This window comes from Moschus berezovskii, chromosome 16, assembly GCF_049115385.1.
Source record: "Moschus berezovskii isolate FMDL1 chromosome 16, NW_MosBer_1.0, whole genome shotgun sequence".
NCBI classification, from domain to species: Eukaryota; Metazoa; Chordata; class Mammalia; order Artiodactyla; family Moschidae; genus Moschus; species Moschus berezovskii.
Genome location: NC_142475.1, coordinates 66,450,498 through 66,467,582, shown reverse-complemented (window position 1 = coordinate 66,467,582; position 17,085 = coordinate 66,450,498). Strand labels below are relative to the sequence as shown.

The following is a 17,085-nucleotide window of genomic DNA, read 5'->3' as shown; positions in this document are numbered from 1 at the left end:
GGCCACAGGGAGGACCAGACTCATGGCCCAATGAGAAACAGTGTGAGGCTCCAATGAGGACAAGAAACCGGTACCAGTGAGGATAAGAGTCAGGATAGAGGAAAGAGTCAGGTCATAGTGAGGACGAGAGTCAGGCCATGGTGAGGAGGAGAGTCATGGCAGGGTAAGGAGGAGAGTCAGGCTTTAGTGAGAACCAGAATCAGGCTGGTTCTCACCAAAGACAGTCAGTTTGCAGGGAGGACCAGATTTAGTGCTCAGTGAGTCCAAAATCAGGCCTTTGCAAAACGAGAGTCAGGCCTTAGTGAGGACAGAGGCAGGCTGTAGTGGAGACCAGCATCAAGGCCCAGTGAGGACCAGATAAAGGGCCTAGGGAGCACCAGAGTCAGGCCACAGTGAGGACCAGAGTCATGCTGTAGTGACAATGAGTGAGGCCACAGTATGCTGCTCATGCTGTTCATGGGGTTCTCAAGGCAAGAATATTGAAGTGGATTGCCATTCCCTTCTCCACTGGACCACATTTTGTCAGAATTCTCCACCATGACCCGTCTGTCTTGGGCGGCCCTACACAGCATGACTCAGTTTCATTGAGTTACACAAGGCTGTGCATGTGATCAGTTTGATTCATTTTCTGTGACTGTGGTTTCATTCTGTCTGCCCTCTGATGGATAAGGATAAGAGGTCTATGGAAGTTTCCTGATAGGAGAGACTGACTGTGGGGGAAATTGGGTCTTGTTCTGATGAGTGGGGCCATGCTCAGTAAATCTTCAATCCAATTTTCTGTTTTTGGGTGGATCTATGTTCCCTCCCTGTTGTTTGCCCTGAGAACAAACTATGATGGAAGTAATGAAGATAATTCCAGTGGTCATGTATGGATGTGAGAGTTGGACTGTGAAGAAAGCTGATCGCCAAAGAATTGATGCTTTTGAACTGTGGTGTTGGAGAAGACTCTTGAGAGTCCCTTGGACTGCAAGGAGATCCAACCAGTCCATTCTAAAGGAGATCAGTCCTGGGTGTTCATTGGAAGGACTGATGCAAAAGCTGAAACTTCAGTACTTTGGCCACCTCATGCAAAGAGCTGACTCATTGGAAAAGACTCCGATGCTGGGAGGGATTGGGGGTGGGAGGAGAAGGGGACGGCAGAGAATGAGATGGCTGGATGGTATCACCGACTCGATGCACATGTGCTGTGATTCATGGGGTCGCAAAGAGTCGGACACGACTGAGCGACTGAACTGAACTGAACTGAACGAAGATAATGGCAACCTCCTTCAAAAGGTCTGGTGCACGCACTGTCATCCTAAGTGCTCCCGACCCTGGAGCAGGCCACGGCCAACCTACACCTCTGCTGGGGACTCCTGGACTCTCACAGCACAGGCAAGTTTGTGGCAGTCTCTTGTGGGATCACTGCTCTTTTCTCCTGGGTCCTGGGGCACACAGGGTTTTGTCTGTGCCCTCGGTTTCCCCAGTCCTGTGTAAGAACGTTTCACTCAAAGATGGGGCACAATAAAGGACAGAAAAGGTATGGATCTAGCAGAAGCAGAAGATATGAAGAACAGGTGGGAAGAATACACAGAAGAACTATACAAAAAAGATCTTCATGACCCAGATAACCATGATGGCGTGATCACTCACTTAGAGCCAGAGAGCCTGGAGTCCAAAGTCGGGTGGGCCTTAGGAAGCATCATTATGAACAAAGCTAGTGGAGGTGATGGAATTCAGTTGAGCAATTTCAAGTGCTAAAAGATGACGCTGTGAAAGTGCTGCATTCAATATGCCAGCAAATTTGGAAGACTCAGCAGAGTCCATAGGACTGGAAAAGTTCAGTTTTCACTCCAATCCCAAAGAAAGGCAATGCCAAAGAATGTTCAAAGTACCTCACAACTGCACTCATTTCACACACTAGCAAAGTAATGCTCAAAATTCTCCAAGCGAGGCTTCAGCAGTACATGAACCATGAACTTCCAGATGTTCAAGATGGACTTAGAAAAGGGAGAGGAAGCAGAGATCAAATTGCCAACACCTGTCGGATCACAAAAAAGAGAATTCCAGAAAAACATCTACTTCTGCTTCACTGACTACGCCAAAGCCTTCGACTGTGTGGATCAAACTGCGGAAAATTCTTCAAGAGATGGGAATAGTAGATCACCTGCCCTGCCTCCTGAGAAACCTGTATGCAGGTCAAGAAGCAACAGTTAGAACCAGACATGGAACAATGGACTGGTTCAAAACTGGGAAAGGAGTATGACAAGGCTGTATATTGTCACCCCGCTTATTTAACTTCTTTGCAGAGTACATCACTCAAAACGCCAGGCTGGAGGAATCACAAGCTGAAATCAAGATTGCCAGGAGAAATATCAACAACCTCAGATACACTACCCTCAGATACACTACCCTAGTGGCAGAAAGCAAAGAGAAACTGAAAAGCCTCTTGATGAGGGGGAAAGAGGACAGTGAAAAAGCTGGCTCAAAATTCAACATTCAAAAAACCGAGATTGTGGCCTCTTGTGACGTCACTTTGTGGGAAATAGATGGGGAAAAGTGGAAAAAGTGATTTCTTGGGCTCCAAAATCCCTGTGGACAGTGTCTGCAGCCATGAAATTAAAAGATGCTTGCTCCTTGGAAGAAAAGCTTTGACTAACCTAGACAGTGTATTAAAAAGCAGAGACATCACTTTGCTGACAAAGGTCTTATGGTTTTTCCAGTAGTCATGTGTGGATGTGAGAATTGAACTGTAAAGAAGTCTGATGCTTTAAAACTGTCGTGCTGGAAAAGACTCTTGAGACTTGCTTGGACGCAAGGAGATCAAATCGGGTAATAATACAGGAAATCTACCCTGAATATTAATTGGAAGGACTGCTGCTGAAGCTGAAGCGTCAATACTTTGAATACCTTATGTGAAGAACCAACTCATTTTAATGAGTCTTTTAGACCCCGATGCTGGGAAAGATTGAGGGCAGGTGGAGAAGAGGGTGACAGAGGATGAGATGGTTGATGGCGTCTTTGACTCAGTGGACATGACTTTGAGCAAATTCCAGGAAACAATGACGGACAGGATAACCTGGCATGATGTAGCCCATGGGGTCACAAAGAGTTGGACCTGCCTTAGTGACAGAATGAAAGAATTTCAAAGCCCGTGAGAGACATCTTAAAGAAAGAGGGACAAGAAAAATAGTAGCACTTTCCTCAGCTGTTACCTTTAGTTTATGGAGAAAAGTTTACAAATGATGGCCATATACCAGGCACTGGATCTGATGCTGGGCCTGAGATGGGGCAAGTCCTGTCTCTCCAACGAGCTGAGTAAGCCAACTATTCAATACTTGGGCCAATGTATGTCTAAAAGGCTACTGAGAATGGGTAAGAAAGATGTGTAGCTTGGGAGATGGAACTTGAACTGTACCTGAAAGAAAGGACTAGGGAGCAGAAAAAGGTAGGTGGGACATCTGCAAAGTCAGCAAAAGATGAAAGAATAAAGCTACAACCATGTTGGGAGCAGAGGGCAGGTGGCTTCTCGGGGACAGCTTGTGCACCATGATGGGACTAGTGGACTTCTCTGCAGGCCATAGAGAGTAATAAAAGGAACTGAAGCAGAAAACTGAAAGAGGGCTACAAAGGTCCTACCAAGACCATCAGAGACTGATCACATGAAGCTGAGTTTATTCAACTTTCTGAGCAAAAGTGAGCATCACCCCCAGGAAGTCTTGAGAACATCTCAAAGGGAGAGTGAGGGCAGGGTGCTGAAAGACTTCAGATGGTTCTGAAGGAAAGTTATGACCAACCTAGATAGAATATTCAAAAGCAGAGACATTACTTTGCCAAGCAAGGTCCGCCTAGTCAAGGCTATGGTTTTTCCCATCGTCATGTATGGATGTGAGAGTTGGACTGTGAAGAAAGCTGATCGCCGAAGAATTGATGCTTTTGAACTGTGGTGCTGGAGAAGACTACTGAGAGTCCCTTGGACTGCAAAGAAATCCAACGAGTCCATTCTAAAGGAGATCGATTCTGGGTGTTCATTGGAAGAACTGTTGCTAAAGCTGCAACTCCAATATTTTGTCCACCTCATGCGATGAGTTGACTCACTGGAAAAAACTCTGATGCTGGGAGGGATTGTGGGTGGGAGAAGAAGGAGACGACAGAGAATGAGATGGCTGGATGGCATCACCGACTCGATGGACATGAGTTTGAGTGAACTCTGGGAATTGGTGATGGACAGGGAGGCCTGGCGTGCTGTGATTCATGGGGTTGCAAAGACTTGGACACGACTGAGCAACTGAACTGAACCCGACAAAGAAGTTCGAATTTTGATGGTGAAAATGATTCAAAATCTTGAAAATAAACTGGAGTTACAGATAAATAACCTGGAGACAAGGATCGAGAAGATGCAAAAAGGTTTATCAAGGATCTAGAGGAAATAAAAGAGTCACTATGCAATGAATAATACAGCAGATGAAATCAGAAACACTCTGGAGGGAACAAACAGTAGAATAACGGAGGCAGAAGATAGGATAAGCAAGCTAGAAGATAGAATTGTAGAAATAAATGAAACAGAGAGGAAAAAAGAAAAACGAATTAAAAGAAATGAGGAAAATCTCAGAGACCTCTGGGACAATGTTAAACGCCCCAACACTCGAATCACAGGAGTCCCACAAGCAGAAGACAAAAAGAAAGACCATGAGAGAATACTTGAGGAGATAACAGCTGAAAACTTCCCTAAAATGGGGAAGGAAATAATCACCCAAGTCCAAGAAACCCAGAGAGTCCCTAACAGGATAAACCCAAGGCAAAATACTCCAAGACACATATTAATCAAATTAACAAAGATCAAACACAAAGGGCAAATATTAAAAGCAGCAAGGGAAAAGCAACAAATAACACACAAGGGGATACCCGTAAGGATAACAGCTGATCTTTCAACAGAAACTCTTCAGGCCAGGAGGGAATGGTAAGACATACTTAAAGAGATGAAAGAAAATAACCTACAGCCCAGATTACTATACCCAGCAAGGATCTCATTCAAATAGGAAGGAGAAATCAAAAGTTTTACAGACAAGCAAAAGCTGAGAGAATTCAGCATCAGCAAACCAGCTCTCCAACAAATGCTAAAGGATCTACTCTAGACAGCAAACACAGAAATGGTGTATAAACTCAAACCCCCAAAAATAAAGAAAATGGCAACGGGATCATGCTGCTGCTGCTGAGTCACTTCAGTCGTGTCTGACTCTGTGTGACCCCACAGACAGAAGCCCACCAGGCTCCCCCTTCACTGGGATTCTCCAGGCAAGAGCACTGGAGTGGGTTACCATTTCCTTCTCCAATGTGTGAAAGTGAAAAGTGAAAGTGAAGTGGCTCAGTCGTGTCCGACCCTTAGCGACCCTACAGACTGCAGCCTACCAGGCTGCTCCATCCATGGGATTTTCCAGGCAAGAGTACTGGAGTGGCTTGCCATTGCCTTCTCCGCAATGGGATCATACTTATCAATAATTACCTTAAATGTAAATGGGTTGAATGCCCCAACCAAAAGACAAGACTGGCTGAATGGATGCAAAAACAAGACCCCTATATATGCTGACTCCAAGAGACCCACCTCAAAACGAGGGACACATACAGACTGAAAGTGAAGGGCTGGAAAAAGATATTCCACGCAAATAGAGACCAAAAGAAAGCAGGAGTATTCATATCAGATACTCATATCACATAAAATAGACTTTAAAACAAAGGTTGTGAAAAGAGACAAAGAAGGACACTACATAATGATCAAAGGATCAATCCAAGAAGAAGATATAACAATTATAAATATATATGCACCCAACATAGGAGCACCACAATATGTAAGACAATTACTAACAAGTATGAAAAGGGAAATTAACAACAATGCAATAATAGTGGGAGACTTTAATACCCCACTCACACCTATGGATAGATCAACTAAACAGAAAATTAACAAGGAAACACAAACTTTAAATGATACAATAGACCCGTTAGACCTAATAGATATCTGTAGGACATTTCACCCCAAAACAAGGAATTTCACCTTTTTCTCAAGCGCACACGGAACCTTCTCCAGGACAGATCACATCCTGGGCCATAAATCTAGCCTTGGTAAATTCAAAAAAAATGAAATCATTCCAAGCATCTTTTCTGACCACAATGCAGTAAGACTAGATCTCAATTACAGGAGAAAAACTATTAAAAAGTCCAACATATGGAGGCTGAACAGCATGCTGCTGAATAACCAACAAATCATAGAAGAAATCAAAAGAGAAATCAAAATATGCATAGAAGTGAATGAAAACACAACAACCCAAAACCTCTGGGACACTGTAAAAGCAGTGCTAATAGAGCAATACAGGCTTACCTCAAGAAACAAGAAAAAAGTCAACTAAATAACCTAACTCTACACCTAAAGAAACTAGAAAAGGAAGAAATGAAGAAGCCCAGGGTTAGGAGAAGGAAAACAATCTTAAAAATTAGGGCAGAAGTAAATGCAAAAGAAATAAAAGAGACCATAGCAAGAATCAACAATGCCAAAAGCTGGTTCTTTGAGAGGGTAAATAAAATTGACAAACCACTAGCCAGACTCATCAAGAAACAAAGGGAGAAAAACCAAATCAATAAAATTAGAAATGAAAATGGAGAAATCACAACAGACAACACAGAAATACAAAGGATCATAAGAGATTACTATCAGCAATTATACGCCAATAAAATGGACACCTTGGAAGAAATGGACAAATTCTTAGAAAAGTACAACTTCCCGAAATTGAACCAGGAAGAAATAGAAAATCTTTAGAGACCCATCACAAGCACAGAACTAAAGGAAGTAATCCGAAATCTTCCAGCAAACAAAAGCCCAGGTCCAGACGGCTTCACAGCTGAATTCTACCAAAAATTCAGAGAAGAGCTAACACCTATCCTACTCAAACTCTTCCAGAAAATTGCTGAGGAAGGAAAACTCCCAAACTCATTCTATGAGGCCACCATCAATCTAATCCCAAAACCTGGCAAAGATCCCACAAAAAAAGAGAACTACAGGCCAATATCACTGATGAACATAGATGCAAAAATCCTTAACAAAATCCTAGCAATCAGAATCCAGCAACACATTAAGAAGATCATACATCATGACCAAGTGGGCTTTATTCCAGGAAAGCAAGGATTCGTCAATATTTGCAAATCAATCAATATACCACATTAACAAAATGAAAAATAAAAACCATATGATTATCTCAATAGACGTAGAGAAAGCCTTTGACAAAATTCAACATCCATTTATGATAAAAAACCTCCAGAAGGTGGGAATAGAAGGAACATACCTCAACATAATAAAAGCTATAGATGACAAACCCACAGCAAACATTATCCTCAATGGTGAAAAATTGAAAGCATTTCCCCTAAAGTCAGGAACAAGACAAGGGTGCCCACTCTCACCACTACTATTCAACATAGTACTGGAAGTTTTGGCCACAGCAATCTGAATAGAAAAAGACATAAAAGGAATCCAAATTGGAAAAGAGTAAGTAAAACTCTCACTGTTCACCAATGACATGATCCTCTACAAAGAAAACCCTAAAGACTACCAGAAAACTACTAGAGTTAATCAATGAATACAGTAAAGTGGCAGGATATAAAATAAATGCACAGAAATCCCTTGCATTCCTATACACTAATAATGAGAAAATAGAAAGAGAAATTAAGGAAACTATTCCATTCACTGTTGCAATGAAAAGAATAAAATACTCAGGAATATATCTACCTAAAGAAACAAAAGACCTGTACAAAGAAAACTATAAAACACTGGTGAAAGTAATCAAAGAGGACACTAATAGATGGAGAAATATACCGTGTTCATGGACTGGAAGAATAAATATTGTGAAAATGAATATATTACCCCAAGTAATTTACACATTCAATGCAATCCCTATCAAGCTACCAACGATATTTTTCACAGAGCTAGAACAAATAATCTCACAATTTGTATGGAAATACAAAAAACCTCCAATAGCCAAAGCAACCTTGAGGAAAAAGAATGGAACTGGGGGAATCAACCTGCGGGACTTCAGGCTCTACTACAAAGCCACAGTCATCAAGACAGTATGGTACTGGCATAAAGACAGAAATATAGATCAATGGAACAAAATAAAAGCCGAGATAAATCCACGCACTTATGGACACCTTATCTTTGGCAAAGGAGGCAAGAATATAAAATGGAGAAAAGACAGTCTCTTTAACAAGTGGTGCTGGGAAAACCGGTCAGCCACTTGTAAAAGAATGAAACTAGAACACTCCCTAACACCATACGCAAAAATAAACTCAAAATGGATTAAAGATCTAAATGTAAGACCAGAAACTAGAAAACTCCCAGAGGAGAACATAGGCAAAACACTCTCCGACATAAATCACAGCAGGATCCTCCATGACCCACCTCCCAGAATATTGGAAATAAAAGCAAAAATAAACAAATGGGACCTAATTAAAATTAAAAGCTTCTGTACAGCAAAGGAAACTGTAAACAAGGTGAAAAGACAGCCTTCAGAATGGGAGAAAATAATAGCAAATTAAACAACTGATAAAGAATTAATCTCCAAAATATATAAGCAGCACCTTTAGCTCAATTCCAGAAAAATAAACGACCCAATCAAAAAATGGGCCAAAGAACTAAACAGACATTTCTCCAAGGAAGACATGCAGATGGCTAACAAACACACGAAAAGATGCTCAACATCCCTCATAATCAGAGAAATTCAAATCAAAACGACAATGAGGTACCATTTCACACCAGTCAGAATGGCTGCTATCCAACAGTCTACAAGCAATAAATGCTGGAGAGGGTGTGGAGAAAAGGGAACCCTCTTTCACTGTTGGTGGGAATGCAAACTAGTACAGCCACTATGGAGAACAGTGTGGAGATTCCTCAAGAAACTGGAAATGGAACTGCAATAAGATCCAGCAATCGCACTCCTGGGCATACACACTGAGGGAACCAGAATTGAAAGTGACACATGTACTCCAGTGTTCACTGCAGCACCGGTTATAATAGCAAGGACATGGAAGCAACCTAGTGTCCATCTGCAGACAAATGGATAAGAAAGCTTTGGTACATATACACAATATACATAATACACAGCTATTAAAAAGAACACATTTGAATCAGTTCTAATGAGGTGGATGAAACTGGAGCTTATTATCCAGAGTGAAGTAAGCCAGAAAGAAAAACACCAATACAGTATACAACGCATATATATGGAATTTAGAAAGATGGTAACGATACCCCTGTATACAAGACAGCTAAAGAGACACAGATGTATAGAACAGTCTTTTGGACTCTGTGGGAGAGGGCGAGGGTGGGATGATTTGGGAGCATGGCATTGAAACATGTATATTATCATATGTGAAATGAATCACCAGTCCAGGTTCGACGCATGATACAGGATGCTCGGGGCTGGGGCACGGGGATGACCCGGAGGGAGGATAAGGGGAGGAGGGAGGTGGTAGGGGGGTTCAGGATGGGGAACACATGTCAATGTATGGCAAAATCAATATAATATTGTAAAGTAATTAGCCTCCAATAAAAAAAATAAAATAAAATAGAAAAAAAAAACAAATAAGTGCATTCACATTTATTATGTCAGTTAATCCTCCCCAAGCTGTGAGGATAAGCAGGGCCAAGTACAATTCTTTCCACTTCATAGTCTCAGATGAGTTAAAAGTTATTTACTACTCAGGACAAACTATTAAGCAACATAGATCACCCAGCTCTCTCCAGGGCTCTTTTCTAAAATAGCATGAAGTCTCTCTGATTGTACTTGAAAAAGATTCCAAAGCAGCCACAGAACAAGGTGAAAGGCCACAGCGTGGTAGTATGAGGCGTAATGAGGAGTCAGAACGACCAGACTTCTCCTAAAGCAGCAATTGGGCCTCTACATCAGCCAACTTAGCATCTGTGAGCCTCAGATTCCTCATTTGCAAAAGAGCTATGTTCCACCTCTTACTTGCAGAGGTATCATATGGCTCAAAAGTAAATTTGCACGTGCAAAGCTTAACCTGGTACGACCTGAGAATAAATGGTGCGTCTTACTCTTCTTCTCTTCCTCCAAATCCAAACCCGTTTTTTATCTCATCCCTCAAAACTCAGCCAAGCAGAAATAAAGCTAAACTGAGTGAACCCAGCCTTAACTGGACTGTATGAAAACCACTCACTCCACTATTACTGTTCACACCTCATACAATTTTTTATGGATGACTAAAGACTGAGGTTCTGAAATCTTTATCTTTCAAATGGAAAGAAAAAAATCGAACTGGAGTCAACAGGCCAGAAAACTTTTGGCTGATGACATCACAGCATGACTAAACCTCAGAGAAAATCAGTTTTCAGATGATGGTCATTTATCACTTTCATTATCATGAACAATAACCTGGCTTAAGTAACTGATTTCCCTGCCACGAGGAGAGGGGAGGGCAGTGACACCACCAAGGGCATGTTTTCATAAAAGGACACTCTGCAGAACACTCTCAACTTCTACTACCTACAGAACCTTAGCCTTACTTAGAATCCTCTCCACCTTCCAGACTTTCCTTCTCCACTACATACACACTGATGAGTGTTAAAGGCTCTATCCCAGGGCTGGTGTTGAAACCCACACAGGGACAAGTTGGCTTGTTCAGAAGCCCAATTGCTCAGAGTCCAAAACCGTAGATCAGGACAGTCTCAGGAAACAGTAGCAACTTCTTTTTATATACAAAGGCAGATTACAGACGGCAAGACACTGAGGAAAGAAAGCAGCATGATGTCAATGAAAGCAGCACTGAGCTGGGAAAGATGCCTAAAAGTGTAGTTCTGATCCTGTCCCTAGCTGGCTAAGTGACACTGGACAGGTCCCTTTACCATCTCCAGGCTTCCTTCCTTCACCTAAGAAAATGAAATAGTGAAACCAGAGCCTCTTGGACATTCAACCATTGTCAATGGGCCAGCAATATTGGCATCACCTGGGAGCTTGTTAGCAATTTAAAAATCTCACTACCCAAGCTGCTGCTGCTGCTAAGTCGTTTCCATCGTGTCCGACTTTGTACGACCCCATAGACGGCAGCCCACCAGGCTCCCCCATCCCTGTAATTCTCCAGGCAAGAACACTGGAGTGGGTTGCCATTTCCTTCTCCAATGCATGAAAGTGAAAAGTGAAAGGGAAGTCGCTCAGTCCTGTTCGAATCTTCACCAGGCTCCTCTGCCCATGGGATTTTCCAGGCAAGGGTACTGGAGTGGGTTGCCATTGCCTTCTCCCACTCCCCAAGCTGCTGCTGCTGCTGCTAAGTCACTTCAGTCGTGTCCGACTCTGTGTGACCCCATAGACGGAAGCCCACCAGGCTCCCCCATCCCTGGGATTCTCCAGGCAAGAACACTGGAGTGGGTTGCCATTTCCTTCTCCAATGCATGAAAGTGAAAAGTGAAAGGGAAGTCGCTCAGTCGTGTCCGACTCTTAGCGACCCCATGGACTGCAGCCTACCAGGCTCCTCCGTCCATGGGATTTTCCAGGCAAGAGTACTGGAGTGGGCTGCCATTGCTACATCTTCTTTATCCATTTCTCTTAGCAGCTTACAAAGTTGTGAAGATTAAGAGCCCTGTACAATATGTTCCCAGGAAGAATGTGCAGATGTCCCAAGAAGTGGCAGGAGGGAGGCACTGATTACGGCTGGCGATTTCAGTCAATACTTCAATGACAAGGCAATTGGCGGGGCCTTGAAGTATGATAAAGAGCATGAAAATATTAAGATGGTAAGGGAAAGGAGGAAATTAGAGAGACAGCACCAGGTCAGAAAGCAGAGCTGAGGAACCGACTGTTGTTGCAATAAAGCAAAGCACAATAAAAACAGGTATACTTGGAAATTTATGTTGCTTTGAACTGCTGATGTTGTGGTAGTATTTTTACAGGAGCAATAGGAAAGGAATACAGTGGGTTCAAGTGTAATGTTGGCAAACTTGTTCTCAGGTATCACATAGGTGACGGCAGGCATAGGGCTGGAGGAACCAAGTTAGGTGGGCACAGCAGCAGACGCAGCATAAGGGAGACAACAGAGGCGAAATACTAATGCTCTTCTCAATAGATGCTCTTACAGAATGGGGGGACTGCTCAGGACAGTGACCTGGAATGCAAGTGCTCAATATACAGTTGGTTAGAATACTGACTCTTCTCTGGGAGAGACGATCCATCGGTGGGTCAAGACCTCAGAGAACACAATGTTTGGTCATCTCTGAAGACAGTTTTCTACAGGCAAACTTGGATTATGTTGACCCTTCAGGAAGCCTTGAAGTGGGGAAAAGATCTGTGCGTGAATAAGAATGGTTAGAAGCATGTCTATGGGGTCACACAGAGTCGGACACGACTGAAGTGACTTAGCAGTAGCAGTAGCAGCAGAAGCATGACAGCCTTCTCATCCTGGTCCTACCTGTTTGCCTGGCTGACTGTGCTCATAAAAGCTTCAGGGTGTTTCAGTACCAGCTGAACACGCTGCTTCATTCCACCTCCAGCTGCCTGCCTCCATGAGTCACGGCCCCGTCTTCTACCCTGGAGGAAGTATCCGAGATCTCTTTGAGATAGATCCTGTGCTTACTCATCTCTGTACCGCCATCACTTAGTTTGATGCCCAGAAAGCAGCAGATGCCCAATAAACCTTCATTAAGTGAACGCGCAAAGGGACAGAGTTCTACTCTTCACACATTTAAAGATTCACTGCAGGGCAGTGGGTATTACAAGGCAATGAGTAATCTTGTACTCAGATCTGCGGTCCAGAAAAATGGTTTCCAAAAGCTGATCCACACCAGTCCACCAACTGATGTCAGGCCAGGAAAGATGGTTGGTCTCCACCCTATCCGTTATGATTCAGTGGGCCTGGGCGTTTGTTTCTTTAATAAACTCCGCAAGGATTCTGCTTTTCGGGCAAGTCTGTGAACTCTTGGTCTTGACCTCAGGGAGGACAGAGATCAGGCTTCTCTGGTGGTTCGGTGGTGAAGGATCTTCCTGCCAAGGCAGGAGATGCAGGTTTGATCCATCATCTGGGAGGATTCCTCAGTCTATGGGCCAACTAAGCCTGTGTGCCACAACTACTGAGCCTCTGCTCTAGAGCTTGGGAGCTGCAACTACTCAACTCCAAGTGGCCTAGAGCCTGTGCTCCACAACCAAAGAAGCCACTGCAATGAGAAGCCCACACACTGCAACTAGAGAGTGGCCCCCACTCCCCACAGCTAGAGACAGCCTGTGCGACAACAAAGACCAAGCACAACCAGCAATGAATAAATGAAATTATATGTGTATATATATGTATGTAGTGAAGACAGAGTTCATTATGAACCAGGCTGAGCAGAGAAAGACTGAGAAGGGGGTGGACCTGAAAAGAACCTTCAAGCATGGGTGGTTTTGGATAAATGAAGATAAGGAAGAAAAGCCAGAACAAAGGTATAGAGAGCCAGACACTGTAAGAAACACCACGCTGTATCATTTGGGCTTCCTACTCAAAACACCGTTGACCATCTGTACCATTTATTTCTGCATAACTTACTTTCTTAACCATCAGCATCTATTACCTCTCAGTTTCTGAGGGTTAAGGATTCAGAAGCAGTTTGGTTGAGCTTTCCTGACTTGAGGTCGCTTAAGAAGTTGCAGTCAGATGGTGACTGGGCAGAGGTCATTTCAAAGGATTCTCTAACCTGATGCTTGGACTAGAAACTCTTAAAAAAAGACTAGAGACTGGAAGAGTCAGGGCCCCTCTGCATCTTCTACCTATATGCTGTTTTTGTATATGATCTCTGTAGCAGGGGGGCTTCAGATAGCTGGACTTCTCACATGGTGACTCAGTGCTTCGAAAGCTTGTGGTCTGAGACAGTGCCTGGTAGGAAGAGACAGGCAGGGTGAAGGAGGAACTACGTAGTGGTATGCATGCAGGTGAAGAGATACATGTTAATATTAGGTGGGCAAGGGAGCCATGATTTCAGGATTTCTTCATTTAACTTTAGCCAGACACAAAGATGCTATTCAGTGCTTCTTATTGGAATATGGATTGTATACCATATGGAAGAATTATCATAATAGATACCAACTTTAACTATATGACTGAATCTAACTTTACCACTAGGAATTGCAATGCATCTTTCAGTTCTTTCAGCAATGTTCAATATCCTCTGAAGGTCAGGGATCACATTTATAGAAGAATTAGATTTGTGTAGCTGCCGTTTTCCCATAATCAAAGGCAGAAGACTGCTGTTCCAGACCTAACGCTTGGTAAACTGTAATCCTGGGCAAATATGTAACCTCCCTCTTCATTGAACTATTTATTTCTCTAACTTCACGTCCTCTGATATATTCCTCAAGCTTCACTCTCTCAAATTGTGGATTACTTGCTTTTTTCCAAAGCACAGAACTCTTTCGGGACTCTATTTTGCAGGTCTTTCTGTTTGAGACACTGTACTTCCCCACTTCTGCCTCCTGCAAGTGCCCCTTCCCCTACCTTTCAGTTTCTCAGTAGAACTGTCAGATTCTACTCCTGGCAGAACGCACCCTCTGCGTTCTCCCAGCGCCCTGCGTGTATCTGTATCGTCATCCAGGTCTTGCTGTTTTCACTACTAGACCAAGAGTCTCTTAAGGAGAGATTTATGCCTTGTTGATCTCTGCTGCGTCTGCCAAGAGCATAATGCCTGACATACAATAATCTATCAGTAAATATTTATTGTGCTTCAGTGAATAAAGAAGTCCATGAAGGCAGGAAAAAATATTTAAAAATGTGAACTGTCCATTCTTTGGCTTGATTGGATGGGACACATGGGACTTCAAAGAACATTAGCTACATTATCTTTTCATGATCATCAAGTTGTCCAGACTGAAAAAATTTAACAATAAGAAACAATTTTACTGTCTCTGGATAACACAGCAAAAGCCTTAGACTTTTGAGTCTATTGTGTTCTTTCTCACTGAGAACCCTGTGCAAAGATGCAGTTGAGCTTAGAAAGCTCCAATGTTTATCTCTGCGTATCAAGAGTATAGTTCCTTCTACTTTTCAGCTACTATGGGTGGTGGACACCTTTTCTGGCTCCAAAAAGAACAGCAGGCAAATTCATTCCTGGTGGCTGGTGGATGCCTGTCAAGTCAAGGTCAATAGCAATCTGACTCTCATCTCACACTATCTCACTGGGACAGGGCCGAAGAGGACTTGAGGCCTGGCCTTGTTGTTTTCCCACCCCAGCAAGATACTGAGCTAAAAGGTGGACCTGTGGCCGCATAGACACCACTGAGAGCTTGCCCCTGTTATTAGCCAGCAATCTGATTTCACTTTTCTGAGTTCCTGTTTCTCCACCATAATTTGAAGATTGTGACCTCGTAATGCTCAGCTCAAAACATGGGAACTCTTCTGAAGACTGACAAAACCGTCCACAAAATCACCCAGCCTGTTCTCCAATATACAGTAGGTGCTCGCAGAGGTTCATCTGTTCCCTTCTCCCACTGGACCCTCCTAAGAAGAAAACATTCTGGCCATGCATGATAAAGAGGTCATTACTGGCTCCTTTTTTCTGCTTAGTAAGGATAGGGTAGGGCTCCGGTATCTCATGTGTATTTCTCTGGCTTGCATACCCAGGCACACCCATCCACCAGGCTTTGTTTCCTTACCCTCAAGTTATGTAATGAGTAGGTGCAGTGCCTTGGATCCATTTCCACAGGGACCTGTTTCAAAATCCCTGCTGATTGCTCTACCTTGAGTGTGTGTATGAAAGAGAAAGGCCCACACATGTTTCCCACTTGAAACTCCCGGCCTGAATTAGGTCATGCAATCATTGCATTTTTCACCATTTCACAAGCTGCTGTTATGGCACAAAGAATAAGGCAAGAGCAGGGAGTTGCTTAACCTTGCCCTGTATTTACACATACATGTTGGCAGGGAAACCGTGACTCATTCCCCTCGCTGGAATACAACGGGGAGGCCGGCTCTTAATGACTTTATTTTAAAAGACTACTTTCCCTCACCTTCAGCTAAATCCTCGACAGCCAAACTTAGTCTCTGGAAGTACAGGACATGTCAGAAAGAGTATTAATCTGTTCTGACCTCCAGGGTACCACTGGGTAAAATTTAGGGAATACACAGACAGTATCCAAGGAACCCTCCCCAAAACTGTGAGACGTGAAATCGACAAAAGCTCTTGATTCAAAGACTGGTGACAGTGTCCTATAGAAGTTTCTACCTACTACGTGCCAGGTGCTTTGTCTACATTTTCTCTAATCCTCATGTCAACCTAGCTCATCTTGTAACTGATGCTTGGTCATGTTAGGTAATTTCTCCAAAGTCCCAATGTTAATAAGCAGCAGAGCTGCTGGGACTCAAATCCAGACACATCCAGTGCCAAAGCTCATGCCCCTTGATCTGTGTGCACCACCTCCTTGACGTTGAAGTTGGGTGTTTTACTTCCCTATCACCCATCTCCCTAGAGCTGCCACTAGGGGTGGACACACCCCCCTTCTCTCTGCCTCTTGTATTCTCTATTCTAACATTCTGGACTTTAGTGAAGTCATATTTGTACCGAAGGCAGTTTGTACATCAGCTGTTAACATTCCTTTTAAGATTCTGTTTCCTTGGTTACTTTTCCTGAGGTCTGGTTGTTTCTTTCTTTGATCTGGAAATTACCAATACAGTACCAATCCAAGACAGTATTTTACTTCTGTTTTTAATTTTTTAAGCCTCAGTCAGCCTAAGACAGTTTCTGCTGCATGCAACCATGGTCCCTAATGGGTGGACACTTTGCAGTCAGATAATAACGTGGCTGAATGCAGAAGTTCTACATCTTAAGACAGTAGTTCTTAAACGTTAGCAAGCCCTAGTATCACCTGAAGGGGTTCAGAACACTGACAGCTGGGTCCAACGCCAAAGTTTCTGATTCCAAAGATCCGAAATAAGGCCTAAGAATTTTTACTTCCAAAAAGTTTCTGGGTGATGCTGACATGGCGGGTTCAGAACCACACTTCGAGAACCACTGACAGGACATACACACAAGTGTGGTCTGATAGTCTAGTGCCTAGAAGTAATTGAAAAGCATAGTTATGCTTCCATAATATCAGT

The 17,085-nt window shown here is 43.2% G+C and overlaps 1 protein-coding gene across 4 annotated transcripts in view; it reads right to left on the bottom strand.

Annotated features, from left to right (window-relative positions):
* Nucleotides 1-17,085, bottom strand: part of LOC129557867 (mitochondrial adenyl nucleotide antiporter SLC25A25-like) — a 78,447-nt gene that overhangs the window by 20,379 nt on the left and 40,983 nt on the right. The window contains exons 3-4 of one of the 4 annotated variants that reach the window (XR_016039378.1): nt 12,412-12,554; nt 12,176-12,343 (exon numbers count right to left, since the gene is read on the bottom strand). The exons of 2 other annotated variants lie outside the window; for them this stretch is intronic. The gene's annotated coding sequence lies outside the window, so the exon portion shown is untranslated. The remainder of the gene's footprint in view (nt 1-12,175; nt 12,344-12,411; nt 12,555-17,085) is intronic. One more of the 4 variants, XR_016039377.1, reaches the window with a different exon arrangement.